Consider the following 16,715-nt stretch of genomic DNA (forward strand, 5'->3'; position numbering starts at 1 on the left):
TCTTCCCTATGTTTTCTTCTAGGAGTTTTATGACACCAGACCTCATATTTAAGTCTTTAATCCCATTTTGAGTTATTTTTGTGAGTTGTGTAAGATAGGGATAATCCCATTTTGAGTTATTTTTGTGAGTTGTGTAAGATAGGGATCTAATTCTATTTTTTTGCATGTGAATATTTAGTTTCCCAACACCATTGAAGAGCCTATCTTTTTCACATTGTATATTCCTGGTTCCCTTGTCTAATATTAGTTGACCAGATATGTATGGGTTTATTTCTGTGCTCTTGATCCTGCTCCATTGGTTCATGTGTCTTTTTTATGCCCGTACCATATTGTTTTGATATCAATAGCTTGATAATAAAGTTGGAAACCAGGAAGTGTAACGCTTCCAACTTTGTTCTTCATGCTCAAGATCACCTCAGCTGTTCTGGGTCTTTTGTGGTTCCATATAAATGTTAAGATTGCTTTATCAATTTTTGTGAAAAATGTCATTGCAGTTTTGACAGGGATGGCCTTGACTCTATAGATGGCTCTGGGTAGGATCTTCATAAGGTTCCTATTCTCACAGACAACTCTTACATTTACCACATCCCCCAGCAGATAGTAGCATTCTTTGTATCTTCCTCAAGGACAAGAAATGACTCACTTTGCATTATTGGAACAGACTCTTAAGCTTCCAAACTTCCTTTCTGGAGTTCATTTGTAACTTCCTTACATGTGCAGCTTGAAGCCCACATCTTCTGTCCCTGTGTGGGCACCAAACCCCACCCTAGGTCCCTGGACCTGATCCTCCCATGAGCCTCTACTGCATCAGCTTCCGCCTTGTGCTCTGGGGTGGTTTCTCTTCATTGCTAGTGTCAGGGGAGTTTCTTTCTTTTCTTTCCAGTCTAGCTGTGTTGAAAAAGACTGCTGCTTTTTTGTCCGGCATCTCTGCCTATTTGCTTTTCCTTATCAGCTCAGCCTGCCATATTGCTGGAAGCTTTGAGGCATTTTTCATGTTATCTAATATCATCTGTAAAGGGCAAGGGGCTACAGCCTTTCAAGTGTTCTCTTTAGTATATCCTTGTAAATATAAAAAAAATGCAATGAAAAAGATAAGGCACATAAAAGGAACCATGACATTGAAAATAGCAGAAATTGTTTTTTAAAAAAGATGTTGGCTCAATTTTATATATTTTAATTTAAGAAAGAAAATACATCTTCAAAACATTGACCATTCAGTCAATCAGAGGAAGCATGGAAATAGGGTGTGTGTTGAAGTCGATAATGTATTTTGATGAAGTGCTTTGTGACCTTCCTGCAGATGACTTATTCATTATGGGCTAATAAGCTCAAGCGAGGGCATAGCTTATTAAGGAGCACAACTTGCAAGCATTTGCTAGAACAACCCGCTCTCAACTTGGAGGGAGTTGGTAGGGGGTAGATTTTCATCATTTATCCCCATAATACAGATGAAGACCGTGAGGACAAAACAATGTAGGCAGGCAGCAAAAAGCAAAGAGAGAACACGGTTTCCATCTTGATGTGCCGAGATGCTGAGCTAAATGCACAAAATAATTTTTTGAGACTGAAGGAGAATACAGGGTGTTCTTTGTATAATTGGCTTCAATGTTCCCTATGCCAATATTCTACCAAATCTGTCTGGTAAATTCTAAGTTCTCTTACATTGAGGTATAATTTGTATACAATATCAGCACACACCAGATTGGATATGTCTTGACAAATGTACACATCCAGGTGACCATCAGCCAAATCCAGGCATAGAAACTTCCATTGCCTCAGTGATGCCCATTCCCAGTCAATCCTCCCTCCCAGTCAGGGGCAACCACTGTTCTGATTTCTAACACAAAGGCTTAATTTTGCCTGGCATAGAATATCATATAAATGGCTTCATATAATTTATAAACTTCTTGCCTGGCTTCTATGAATCCAAATAATATTTTTAAGAGTCATCTATGTTTTTGTATATATCCATTGTGGGGGGGGTGGTTTTGCTTTGTGTGTGTTGTGTTTGGTCTGTTTTGTTGCTGAAAAATTGTCATTGTAAGAATAGACTGTAATTGGTTTATCCTCATTCCTCTATTAAAAGTGCAAAAAAGAAATTCCAGGCTGGGATGTGAGAACATCTTGACATACCAAGATGATATAAGAGGCTTGGGCTTAAAGAAGCAGAGGGAAATTATCTTTAGAGAGTATTATTAGTGGAGTCCTATGGTGTTTCCCCCCCTCTCCTCCCACACTAGGGGAAGGAAGAGGGATGTTTCCTAGCTCACTTCAAGCCTAGTGAGACCGACTAAGAGGGCTGCACAGAAGGCTCGGAAGCTATTCACATCCCAGCCTGTGTAAATGGTGACCCCCACCACCATATCATTGGGCGATCAAAGACACAGTGGCTCAGGCCAGGAAAGAGGCTGATGGAAGCAACCCATGGCATCAGAGTACAGGGCAGCATTGAGGGCCATGCCCCTCTACCTGTTGTAGGACAGAGACACTCTGCCCGTCCTTTGGACAAGACGTGGGCTCTGAAAATGGGAGGTAAATTGGTTTTATTTTAAGAGGAAAATTGCCTAAGAAGTCTTCCTGATATGGATCAAAGTGATCTGATCTGAAAGAGGCTGGCAATGTTTTTTTGGATAAAGAAGTTGCAGAGAATATTCCTCAGCAGCCAGTCGGAGGGGATACAGCACTCAATAGCATCAGATGTTCTCGCTGGGAAATCTCTGAAAAACTCTGAAGTGCACCAAGTCAGCTCTAACTGCTTGCCAAGACTGGTGAGTCCGAACAGGAAATCATAGTGATACTGTCATTTAAGACCTTTTCTGCTCCCTAATTCCATTCCTTCTGCTAGAGGGTTCCAAAACTAAGGCCAGCCAACTGAGAAGGAAAGAGGAGGAAATGGAGCTAGTCGAGGTTGAATCCTGAAACCTCCCAAGCCATATCTCTACTTCTCCCAGCCCAGTCCAACTCACAACATTTAGATCTAAAGTAGGCCAGAGAAAAGTTAGAGTTTAGAATAGAAATATCAATGATCAAAATAAGACTATTCTTATGACTGGAAGGCTGTTATTATATGAGATTACCTGGAAACATTATAGGACCGGCTCTGAGATTTCCCTTCAAAGGAAAACAGTCCCCTGAACAAATGGAAAACAGAATGAAGTTGTTTTGTGTGCATACCCAATTGAGATCTATGAGAAATTTAATTAAATAGTTAAAATCCATTGTTAAAGCATTTGATAGCAGGAATACTGCCTGTATTTTTCTAAGACTTATTTTAATGTTTTCAAGAAACCATCTAAACTTAGGGCTACAGCTAATTAAAGACGAGGTCCAGAGGACATCATTAGGTTGCCAACTCAGTCACATAAGAATAGATTTACAGTCTCAGCAGACATGAACCACAGATGTTTGCTCACTTAAAGAAGGGTGAGATTTTTGCCCAGCAAATGTTTGTTGACATCTTGATTACCCATTATATTTTATTCTAGACTAAAATTTCACATTTAAAAAAAATTTATATTTTCAAAAAAGGCAAGGTATGAGGAACTGTAATTCAAAACTGCCAAACTATTAAGTACGAACTTTGTTTTAGAAAAAGATTTTATTTTTATTTTATTAAGTAAGGTCTATGCCCGATGTGGGGCTTGAACCCACAACCCTGAGATCAAGAGTCACATGTTCTGGGGTGCCTGGATGGCTCAGTTGGCCAAGCATCTGCCTTTGGCGCAGGTCATGATTCTGGGTTCCTGGGACTGAGCCCTATGTCAAGTTCCCTGCTTAGTGGGGAGCCTCCTTCTCCCTCTCCCTCTGCTTCTCCCCTCCCCCCACCACTTGTGCTTTCTCTCTCTCTTTCAAATAATTTTTTTTTAAAGTCATGTCTTTTCCATTGGTCTATGTGTCTGTTTTTGTGCCAGTAGCATGTTGTCTTGGTGACCACAACTTCATAATATAGCTTGAAATCAGGCAACGTGATGCCCCCAGATTTTTTTTTTCATTTTCAACATTTCCTTGGCGATTCCTGGTCTTTTCTGGTTCTGTACAAATTTTAGGATTCTTTGTCCTAGCACTTTGAAAAATGCTGTTGGTATTTTGATCAGGATAGCATTGAAAGTATAGATTGCTCTGCGCAACACATTTTAACAATGTTTATTCTTCTGATCCATGAGCATGGAAAGTTTTTCCATCTTTTTGTGTCTTCTTCAATTTCTTCATGAGTGTTCTGTAGTTCCTAGAATATAGATCCTTTACCTCTTTGGTTAGGTTTACTCCAAGGTATCTTATGGGTTTGGGTGCTATTGTAAATGGAATCGATTCTCTAATTTCTTTCTAGGGTTACATTGTTAGTGTATAAGAAAGCAACTGATTTCTGTGCATTGAATAGAGAGCCCAGATATGGACCCCCAACTCTATGTTCCAATAATCATTGATAAAGCAGGAAAAAATATCCAGTGGAAAAAAGACAGTCTATTCAATAAATGGTGCTGGGAAAATTGGACAGCTATATACAGAAGAATGAAACTCGACCATTCCCATATACCATTCACAAAGATAAACTCAAAATGGATGAAAGACCTCAACATGAGACAGAAATCCATCAAAATCCTAGAGAAGCACATAGGTAGTAACCTATCTGACATCAGCCACAGCAACTTCTTTCAAGACATGTCTCCAAAGGCAAGGGAAACAAAAGCAAAAATGAACCTTTGATACTTCATCAAGATCGAAAGATTCTGCACAGCAAAGGAAACAGTCAACAAAACAAGAGGCAACTCAAGGAATGGGAGAAGATATTTGCAAATTACAGTACAGACAAAGGGCTGATATCCAAGTCTATAAAGAACTTCTCAAACTCAATACCCAAAAAAACAAATAATCAAGTCAAAAAATGGGCTGACGACATGAACAGACACTTCTCCAAAGAAGACATACAAATGGCTAACAAACGCATAAAAAAAGTGTTCATCATCATTAACCATCAGGGAAATTCAAATCAAAGCCACCTTACACCAGTTAGAATGGCAAAAAAATTGACAAGGCAAGAAACAACAAGTGTTGGAGAGGTTGTAGAGAAAGGGGAACCCTCTTATACTGTTAGTGGGATTGCAAGTTGGTGTAGCCACTTTGGAAAACCGTGTGGAGGTTCCTCAAAAAATTAAAAATAGAGCTTCCCTATGACCTAGCAATTGCACTACTGGATATTTACCCCAAAGATACAGATGTAGTGAAAAGAAGGGGCACGTGCACCCCAATGCTCATAGTGGCAATGTCCACAATAGTCAAACTATGGAAAGAGGCAAGGTGACTTTCACCAGGTGAATGGATAAAGAAGGGTAGTCCATATACACAATGGAGTATTACTCAGCCATCAGAAAGGAGGAATACCCAACTTTGGCATCAGCAGGAACGGGACTGGAGAAGATTATGCTAAACAAAATAAGTCAAGCAGGGAAAATCAACTATCATATGGTCTCATTTATTCATGAAACATAGGGAATATCATGGAGAACATTAGGAGATGGAAGAGAAAAATGAAGGGGGAAAAATCAGAGGGGGAGAGGAACCACGAGAAACTATGGACTCTGGGAAACAAACTGAGGGTTTTAGAAGGGAGGGGCTGTGGGGAGATGAGTGAGCCTGGTGATGGGTGTTAAGGAGGGTATGGATTGCATGGAGCAATGGGTGTTGTATGCAAACAATGAATCATGGAACACTACATCAAAGACTAAAGATGTACTGTATGGTGACTAACATAATACAATAAAAATAAATAAAAATAAAAAATAAAAAGTCACATCTTCTACCGACTGAGCAAGCCAGGCGCCCCTCAGTACAAACTTTCAAAGTGGTTTTTTCTTTTATTTTTTGATTAGTGGCTATAAAATCAATTGAGTTATACTACAAATATGATTTAAGTGTCATGATAACCAAAATCACTAGGTTACTGGTGCCTGGGTGGCTCAGTGGGTTAAGCCTCTGCCTTTGGCTCGGGTCATAATCTCAGGGTCCTGGGATCGAGCCCTGCATCGGTCTCTATGCTCAGTGGGGAGCCTGCCTTTCTCTCTCTCTCTGCCTGCCGCTCTGCCTACTTGTGATTTCTCTCTCTTTCTCTCTGCCAGATAAATAAATAAAATCTCTAAAAAAAAAATCACTGGGTTGATCATTGTTCTACCTCATTATTTAGTCATAGCCAGAATAAGAATTGCATTAAAGATATGATTATCTGTTTTGTATGTGTTGAGTTTGAGGAGTTCTTTATAGATCCTGGATATCAACCTTTTGTCTGTACTGTCATTTGCAAATATCTTCTCCCATTCCGTGGGTTGCCTCTTTGTTTTCTTGACTGTTTCCTTTGCTGTGCAGAAGCTTTTGATTTTGATGAAGTCCCAAAGGTTTATTTTCGCTTTTGTTTCCTTTGCCTTTGGAGACGTATCTTGAAAGAAGTTGCTGTGGCTGATATCAAAGAGGTTACTGCCTATGTTCTCCTCTAGGATTCTGATGGATTCCTGTCTCACGTTGAGGTCTTTTACCCATTTTGAGTTTATCTTTGTGTACGGTGTAAGAGAATGGTCGAGTTTCATTCTTCTACATATAGCTGTCCAGTTTTCCCAGCACCATTTATTGAAGAGACTGTCTTTTTTCCACTGTATATTTTTTCCTATTTTGTTGAAGATTATTTGACTGTAGAGTTGAGGGTCCATATCTGGGCTCTCTACTCTGTTCCACTGCTCTATGTGTCTGTTTTTATGCCAGTACCATGCTGTCTTGGTGACCACAGCTTTGTAGTAAAGCTTGAAATCAGGTAACGTGATGCCCCCAGTTTTATTTTTGTTTTTCAACATTTCCTTAGCGATTCGGGGTCTCTTCTGGTTCCATACAAATTTCTGGATTATTTGCTCCAGCTCTTTGAAAAATACCGGTGGAATTTTGATCGGAATGGCATTAAAAGTATAGATTGCTCTAGGCAGTATAGACATTTTAACAATGTTTATTCTTCTGATCCAAGAGCATGGAATGGTCTTCCCTCTTTTTGTGTCTTCTTCAATTTCTTTCATGAGTGTTCTGTAGTTCCTCGAGTACAGATCCTTTACCTCTTTGGTTAGGTTTGGTTAGGAACCAGGTATCTTCTGGTTCTTGGTGCTATAGTAAATGGAATCAATTCTCTAATTTCCCTTTCTGTATTTTCATTGTTAGTGTATAAGAAAGCCACTGATTTCTGTACATTGACTTTGTATCCTGCCACGTTACTGAATTGCTGTATGAGTTCTAGTAGTTTGGGGGTGGAGTCTTTTGGGTTGTCCATATAAAGAATCATGTCATCTGCAAAGAGAGAGAGTTTGGCTTCTTCATTGCCAATTTGGATACCTTTTATTTCTCTTTGTTGTCTGATTGCTGTTGCTAGGACTTCTAATACTATGTTGAACAAGAGTGGTGAGAGTGGGCATCCTTGTCGTGTTCCTGATCTCAACGGGAAGGCTGCAAGCTTTTTCCCATTGAGGATGATATTTGCTGTGGGTCTTTCATAGATAGATTTTAAAAATGGGCAGAAGATATGAACAGACACTTCTCCAATGAAGACGTACAAATGGCTATCAGACACATGAAAAAATCTTCATCATCACTAGCCATCAGGGAGATTCAAATTAAAACCACATTGAGATATCACCTTACACCACTTAGAATGGCCAAAATTAGCAAGACAGGAAACAACATGTGTTGGAGGGGATGTGGAAAAAGGGGAATCCTCTTACACTGTTGGTAAGAATGCAAGTTGGTGAAGCCACTTTGGAGAACAGTGTGGAGATTCCTCAAGAAATTAAAAATAGAGCTTCCCTATGACCCTGCAATTGCACTCCTGGGTATTTACCCCAAAGATACAGATGTAGTGAAAAGAAGGGCCATCTGTACCCCCCCAGTGTTTATAGCAGCAATGGCCATGGTCGCCAAACTGTGGAAAGAACCAAGATGCCCTTCAACGGACGAATGGTTAAGGCAGATGTGGTCCCTATACACTATGGAGTATTATGCTTCCATCAGAAAGGATGAACACCCAACTTTTGTAACAACATGGACGGTACTACAAGAGATTATGCTGAGTGAAATAAGTCAAGCAGAGAGAGTCAATTATCATATGGTTTCACTTATTTGTGGAGCATAACAAATAGCATGGAGGACAAGGGGAGTTAGAGAGGAGAAGGGAATTGAGGGAAATTGGAAGGGGAGGTGAACCATGAGAGACTATGGACTCTGAAAAACAATCTGAGGGGTTTGAAGCGGCAGGGGGTGGGAGGTTGGGGGAACCAGGTGGTGGGTATTAGAGAGGGCACGGATTGCATGGAGCAGTGGGTGTGGTGCAAAAACAAGGAATACTGTTATGCTGAAAATAAAAAAAAATTTTTTTTAAAGATTTTATTTATTTATTTGACAGAGAGAGAGATCACAAGTAGGCAGAGAGTCAGGCAGAGAGAGGAGGAAGCAGGCTGTCCGCTGAGCAGAGAGCCGGATGCGGGGCTCGATCCCAGGACACTGAGATCATGACCTGAGCTGAAGGCAGCGGCTTAATCCACTGAGCCACCCAGGCGCCCCAAAAAAATAAAAAAAAATTTTAAAAATTATAAAAAAAAAAAGAATTGCATTAAAGAAAATACCAAGCCTCTGCTCCTAAGATGTAACAAGTTAATGGCAGAGGGTTGGGTAGTTAACTAGAGAGATTTCACTGCTGAGTTATCTACCATAACTGTGTAGAAATGTCTCTCTCATCAGTAAAGATGGAGAATTCTGCTTGCCACCTGCTGCTTCATGAAAACATACTCCTCCCAATAAAAGAGACATTGTAACCGCAAAGCACAGTGAGAGTAATTGGACCTTTCTAGAAATTCCAGGGCTTTAGCAATGTTTTCCTTCAAACTCTGCTCAAAATGTTCTTTAGAAGAAGAAATGGATATAGAAGGCAGTTAATAATTTGCTCTGAAAAATATAATAAAGTTAATGAGAGGAAGCCTGAAATGAAATATTTGGATGCCAGATGTCATGTCTCATTCATTCTACTACAGTGTTCATTAACCCCTTTATTCGTAACACATGACATTTGGTAAGGAATGTGCCCAAAATTATGCCCTTGGAAATTCACAAGAATATAAACATCATTCAGGAAGTAATGCCACTGGTTATGAGATAAATAACAGTGTGGACTTTAGGAAAATCTGTAAGTAGACAGTAGAGCCCAGAACCATTTCCTTCTCTTTCCAATTTCTCAAGCAAACTCACCCTACCAGAGGTCTCCAGTTCCTTTAGGAGTATGCTTCTTAGAAAACCATGACCTGACTACCAACAACGGTGCCTCCTCTAGGGACAACCTATGAATTTCCATGAGTCAGAGACCCAAGGTACCCTCCAAGTCAAAGAATTCTCAACTCCTTGATAAATCCATCTTCTAGTACCAATGGTGGTAACCCCCACTGTTATGAATCACCCTCTTCAAGCATTTCTTGATTTTCCTTTGGAAACCAGAATTTTCAAGTGGTACCATGGGTGGATACTGATGATTTTATTGCTCTTTATTCATCTTCTACCTCACGAGCTCTAAGTACTTTTCATGCTCATTTCTAAAATTCCAAACACATCCTCTAACATTCACATCATGACCATCTAAATTAGAACAATTTTCAGAGTGAAATGGGGAGATATGAATAATTATGCTGGAACAGTACATGTAAACTGTACCTATCTGAGGCAAACCAGGATACATGGTCATGGTCCCTGTAACATGCATATAAAACAAAAAGAAAAGACTGAGAAATTGTTGGGAGCAATAAAAATTTCAGTCATCCCTGTTGTAACTCACTAAGCCAACAACAGAATTTCTTGGCATGTGTTGAAGTTGGGTGATAAATAAAAGGAATCTGTTAACAAAACAGTGAGACCTAATATTCAGATATTTTTAGCTGACTTGGAAACAAAATTAGGCCAAACAGATAGACTTTTTTGGGTTAAAAAATATCTAGTGGCTTTCATTTCAGAAATTCCACTTCTGGGGCGCCTGGGTGGCTCAGTGGGTTAAGCCGCTGCCTTCGGCTCAGGTCATGATCTCAGGGTCCTGGGATCGAGTCCCGTGTCGGGCTCTCTGCTCAGCAGGGAGCCTGCTTCCCTCTCTCTCTCTCTCTCTCTGCCTGCCTCTCCATCTACTTGTGATCTCTCTCTGTCAAATAAATAAATAAAATCTTAAAAAAAAAAAAAAAAGAAATTCCACTTCTAAGAAATTTGTTCAATGAAACAGTTATGGATATGTGCAAAAACTTGGCTACAAAAAGTTCATCCTGCCATACTTAAAGGGGAAGAAAAACTAATTTCCAAAAATAGTAAATTGGATTATATAAATTGTTATATCATACAACAAAATTCTATGTCATTGTTAAAAATAAGACTATAGTTTAAATATTTAGCAGCATGAGAAGAAGTTCTTACTATAGAAACACTTCTGAAGCAAGTTATTTACTATGTTGGATTCTGTTTTATTTATTCTAAATTTTTGAACTTTTTATTGAAATATGTCTTATTTTCATAAAAATAAATTTGTCTCCAAGTAAAAAAAAAATGGGAATGATTACTAGTAAAATGCCAACTAGAGGATGGGATTATGGCTGATTTAAAATCTTCCTTTTTTTTTTTTAAAGATTTTATTTATTTATTTGACAGAGAGAGAAAGATCACAAGTAGGCAGAGAGGCAGGCAGAGAGAGAGAGGGGGGAGGAAGCAGGCTTCCCGCTGAGCAGAGAGCCCGATGCGGGCCTCGATCCCAGGACCCTGAAACCATGGACCTGAACTGCAGGCAGAGGCCCAACCCACTGAGCCACCCAGGCGTCCTAAAATCTTCCTTTGAAAAAAATAAAATAAAATCTTCCTTTGACTTGTCCATGTTTTGTAAGTGAAAATATTTTGTAAATACATAATAAAATTATAATGATGTTTTAACATTGTCTAGCATAAATTACAAATGTCAGTAGACCCAAGAATGACATTCTGCCTCTGACCAGTGGACAAGCTTGTGGACATGTAGGGTAAAGAAATTCCATTCCACCTCCATCTTATAACAACAGTCATTCATGAAGTTGGCTCCATTCTCAAAAATAGCACCTCAAAGGTTGATGGAACTATTCAGGTGCTCATTCTGATATTCAAGCTAACTCCTGGGGTCAGGGAGCTGACATGTGTTGTCCTAAGTGGCCAAATCATGGAACAGTTTACGACACACTGACCACCGAAGATTTTAAATCTTCCTCGTGTTCTAGGAAAATAGTTCTCAGGGTTCACCCTGAGACCATCCCTATAATAAATAGGACTCAGACAGATTAAAGATTTGGACAATTAATGGCGTCCTTTCAGGAAGAGATGTTAAATGGTGTCAGACACACAATTTCTCCTATAGTTTGATTACACTTGCTAATTGGTTTTAAGAAATAAAGGGGTAGGGGATAAGTGGCTCAGTCAGTTAAACACCTGCCTTCGGCTCCAGGTCATGATCCCAAGGTCCTGTGCTCAACCCCTGTGTCCAGCTCCCTGCTCAGTGGATAGCCTGCTTCTCCCTGTCCCTCTCCCCTTCACCCTGCTTCTGCTTTCTCTCTCCTTCTCATTCTCTCTGTCAAATAAATAAAATCATTTAAAAAAAAAAAAGAAAAGAAATAAAGGGGTAAGCCCTTGGTCACTGGAGTGATTTAACCATATTATACAGTCTGCTGAAAAACTGAATTGTCCTATCTTTAAATTCTGAAATAAGTTGCAAAATTCTTGTAAAGATATAGAATGCAAAATGAAGTAGCCTGTTCTCAGAAACTACAAGATATTTTTTGGAGAAGGCTCATGACTAAGGAAGTTAATGACAGTGTTTTGCTCAGGGATAACTGTCATCACTTGCAGGCAAGGAGAATTTACTTCACACTGAATGGAGTAATTACTTCACCTCTCCACACATCACTCCCTACTCTGATGGTGGCTTTTTGAAAGAGAAGGAAATGCAGGTAGGTCAGTATAAGGTACTTTTATGTAAGTATGCATTTAAATCAAAGCCTGTTCTTTTTTAAAGACCTAACTACATTTATTCTTTATTCTTTATTCTTTTTAAGTTTTTATTTTAATTCCAGTTAGCTAACAGACAGTGTAATATTAGTTTCAGGTATACAATATAGTGATTCAGTGATTCTATACATTACTCAGTGCTCATCACGGTAAGTGTACTCGTTAATCGTGTATTTTACCCAAGCCCTCACCAACCTCCCTTCTGGTAACCATCACTTTGTTCTTTAGAGTTAAGAGTCTCTTTCTTGGTTTCTCTCCCTCTCCCTCTCTCTTATTTTTTTCCCTTCACTTGTTTGGTTTCTTAAATTCCACATATGAGTATAATCATTGTATTTGTCTTTCTCTGACTTGTTTCACTTAGTACTATACTCTCTAGCTCCATCCATGTGGTTGCAAATGGCAAGATTTCATTCTTTTTGTGGCTGAATAATATCTCATTTTGTGTGTGTGTGTGAGTATAACCACATCTTCTTTACCCTTTCATCAATCCATGGATACTTGGGCTGCTTCTGTATCTTGGCTATTGTAAATAATGCTGCTATAAACATAGGGGTGCCCATATCACTTTGAATTAGTGTTCTTGTATTCTTTGGATAAATACCCAGTAGTGTAATTGCTGAATGGTAAGGTATTTCTATTTTTAACCTTTTGAGGAACCACCATACTGGTTTTTTTTTTTTAAATATTGGTTGCACCCATTTGCATTCCTACCAAGAGCACATGAGGGTTCCTTTTTCTCCACATCCTCACCAACAGTTGTTGTTTCTTGTGTTGTTGATTTTAGCCATTCTGACTGGTATGAGGTGATACCTCATTGTAGTTTCAATTTGCATTTCCTTGATGATGAGTGATGCTGAGAATCTTTCCATGTGTCTGTTGGCCATCTGGATGTCTTCTTTGGAGAAAGTCTCTTCATGTTTCTGGGCTTTAGCTTGCAAGTAGGTACAAGACAGTGCCTATATCATAAGGCTGTAGTGAGGACTGGATGAGTTTTTATGCATAAAGCCATTATAATACACATGGCCCTATTAGCACAAAATGTACAGTATCATTATTATTAATCAGAGAGGTCAGAGAAAAAGTAACATTTCAAATGGGCCTTAAGATGTGAGCAAATAGATGGGCTGCCTGGGTGGCTCAGTGGGTTAGGCCTCTGCCTTCAGCTCAGGTCATGATCTCAGGGTCCTGGATCGAGTCCCACATCGGGCTCTCTGCTAGGCAGGGAGCCTGCTTCCTCCTCTCTCTCTCTCTCTCTCTCTCTCTCTCTGCTTGCCTCTCTGCCTACTTGTGATCTCTCTCTGTCAAATAAATTTAAAAAAAAAAAGATGTGAGCAAATAGTTCATCAGGAAAAGGAGGAAGATATGGTAATTCCAATTACCATTTACATGGTAAATGGAATATATAAAAACAAAGCAAGCTAGTTACCTAAAAGCAAAATATAAAAATAATGGAATAATATTGACACCAGAGAAAAATTTTGCTTTCTCCGATAATTATTTTTAACAGCTGTATTTGCCCTCAAATGCAAGTTCTATTACCCACACCTTTCTAGAATTTACATAATATAAACTGTAATCTGACTTTTGATAAAAGTTTAAACTGACAAACAAACCATATTTTATTAAAATAGAAGGAGGTCAAGAATTGCAGAACATTAAGAGGATCCTTGTTTATATCTCACCTCTTATCTTATGTTTGAGGAAAATAAAATCAAAGGCTGTCAATCCAGTCATTTTGGGTTGCAAAAACAAAGGAAAACTTAGGCTAGGATTTTTATGGCAATAAATAAAGCAATGGCAACTTCAAATTAGCTGAAGCATCAAATCTGCTTTTTTTGTATTACACATATATGTAAACATGAACTTTCATGTCGTTATGAGATGACAGTGACTTTAGCCATATAAAAGTGTTTGCATCATTGAAAAATGCTGCAAAGTAATTGATCTGAGTTTGGGGCAGTTTTTTGAAAACTTTTGATAATTGGTACCTTCAAATATCCAGAGGAAGAAAAAATATATATAATAAACTCTCATGTGCTTATCACTCCGAATCAACAAAGAATCAACATTTTGCCATCTTTGTTTCATTTATTCACACACACACACACACACACACACACACACACACACACTTTTTTTTTTTTTTTTTTTGGCTGGAGCATCTTAAACCAAATGATAGACATCATGTCATTTCATTGTAAATATTTTAGTTTGTCACTCTGATAAGGGTATTATTTGTAACTTAACCATTATGCCATTAACCTACTGAACAAAATTAACAATTCCTTAATATCATCTCACAGTCTATTACAGATTTCTCCAGTGATCTCAAAGTTTCATTTTTTGGTTAATTTGTTTGCATCAGGATTCACTAGGTCCACCCATTGCATTTTATTATGGCTCTTGAGTTTCTATTAATTCTATAACAGAATTTCCCTTAATTTACGATGGGGTTATATTCCAATAATGCCTTGTAAGTTGAAAAATCAGAAGTCAAAAAATCCATTTATTACACCTACCCTAGTGAACATCATAGCTTAGCCTAGTGCACCTTAAATGTGTTCAGAACACTCATATTCACCTACAGTTGGGTAAAATTATCTAACAAAAAAGCTACTTTATAATAGAGTTTTGACTATCACATATAATTCGTTGAATACTGTACTGAAAGTGAAAAACAGCATGGTTGTCTGGGTATCAAACAGTTGTCAGTATATCAGTTGTTGACCTTTGCAATTGTTTGGCTGACTTGGACCTGCGGCTCGCTACCCTGTCCAGTGTTGTGAGAGAAGGTATTATTTCATATTACTAGCTCAGGAAAGATCCACATTCAAAATTTTAAGTACAGTTCCAATTGAGTCCATATCACTTTCATGCCATCATAAAGTCAAAAATCATAAATCAAACCATGTAAGTTGGGGACCATCTATACTTATTTATTTTTTAGTTCTCATGATATAAATTTTTGGATAAACTTAGTTATTTGTCTTGAAGAGTATAGCATGGCTGGTATTTTTATTACTTCCTCATGGTATCATTTAACTTGTTTCTCTCTTTCTCAATATTTTCCATAAACTGACAGACAGACCTTGAGGCTCCATTCAATTCACGTTTAGCTGTTTACATTGAGAATAACTCAAAGGTAGTGCTGTGAACACCCTTGTGTATGTTGTAATTAGGCACCCAGTCTCTGTTCCATTTTCAGTGATGTGAGAATGATTACTGGGTTCATGGGCTCTTGGCCCTATCCAACATTGTAAAATTAGCAAGCTTTCACCCAATAGTTCAGTACTTATTCATGGTCATTGGCAACATTCATTATTTCTTTAACGGTTGCAAAAATAATGATTTTCTAATTCTGTTCTATATTTCCTACCCAGAGTTGTTCCATGAAAAAGAACCTCCCTTCATAAACTATTGTTCACCTTCACATACCATTCACGCAGGAAAATCAAAATGAAAGCTTGACTGATACTTTATCCATTTCCAGCAAAATATGCAACCTACAGAGATCCTAATTTTCTGTCTCTCATTATCCTTTTGACACAGTCAGCGTAGTCTCCAATAGCATTCCCTGCCTTCTCATACAAAGAGAGTTTCAGCTTCATTTCTCCCAAGCTTGCTCCAGACATAGAATCTGTCATTTCTCTAAGGAGCCTTGGTTCTTTTTAACAAGAAATTGTATTTTTACATCATAGACTGGGCTATAAAAGGGTTTACTGCTACTGGATTATCATTAACTTAAGACCTTTTCGGTGAGCAAATTTGGGGGAAGCATTCTATGACAATTAGAAGCAGTAAGTTCATATTATATTTTTCTATTCACATCTAAGACTAAAGGTTTTTACTTTGATTTTACACTTGTATATTTTTTCACACTGAAAATCTTGATTTCTTTATTTTTAACAGCTTTACTGAGATGTCTTTGACATAGAAAGTGTACATATTTAAGAGATACAACTTGATGTTTTGATATAGGTATACATTGTGTAAAGATCACCATGATCAACCTAATTAACATATCCATCATCTCTACATAATTACCATTCATGTATGCAGTAAGAAGATTGACTTTTATATTTTTATATATAATAAAAAAATAATAATTTTATTAATTTAATAATTTAAATTTTATTTAAAAATAAATTATTAAATAATTTAAAATAATTTATTAAATAAATTTTATTTAAAATTTAATAATTTAATTTATTCCTAGCAAATATAAATCTACAGCACAGCATCAACTACTGTCACCATCCTGCACATTAGGTCTCTAGAACATATTCAAATTATACAACTGAAAGTTTGCACCCTTTGACCAGCTTCACTCCATTTCCCTCTCCCCCCAGTGCCTGCAACCACCACTCTGCTCTCTGCTACTAGGGGCTGATTATTTTAGATTCCACATCTAAGAGAGATCGTGTAGCATTTCTTCTGTGTCTTGCTTAGTTCACTTAGCTTTACGTCTTCCATGTTATCACAAATGGCAGGATTTCCTTCTTTTTATGGCAGAGTAATATCCGTTGTGTAAATAAATAAATAGTCACATTTTCTTTATCCATTCATCTTGCAAGGGACCTAGACATGGGATGGCTGGACCATATAGTAGTTCTATTCGAAATTTTTTTTTCTTTTTTTTTTTTTTATTT

Source organism: Enhydra lutris, unplaced genomic scaffold, assembly GCF_002288905.1.
Source record: "Enhydra lutris kenyoni isolate GAN:26980312 unplaced genomic scaffold, ASM228890v2 scaffoldscaffold52, whole genome shotgun sequence".
In the NCBI taxonomy this organism is placed as follows: Eukaryota; Metazoa; Chordata; class Mammalia; order Carnivora; family Mustelidae; genus Enhydra; species Enhydra lutris.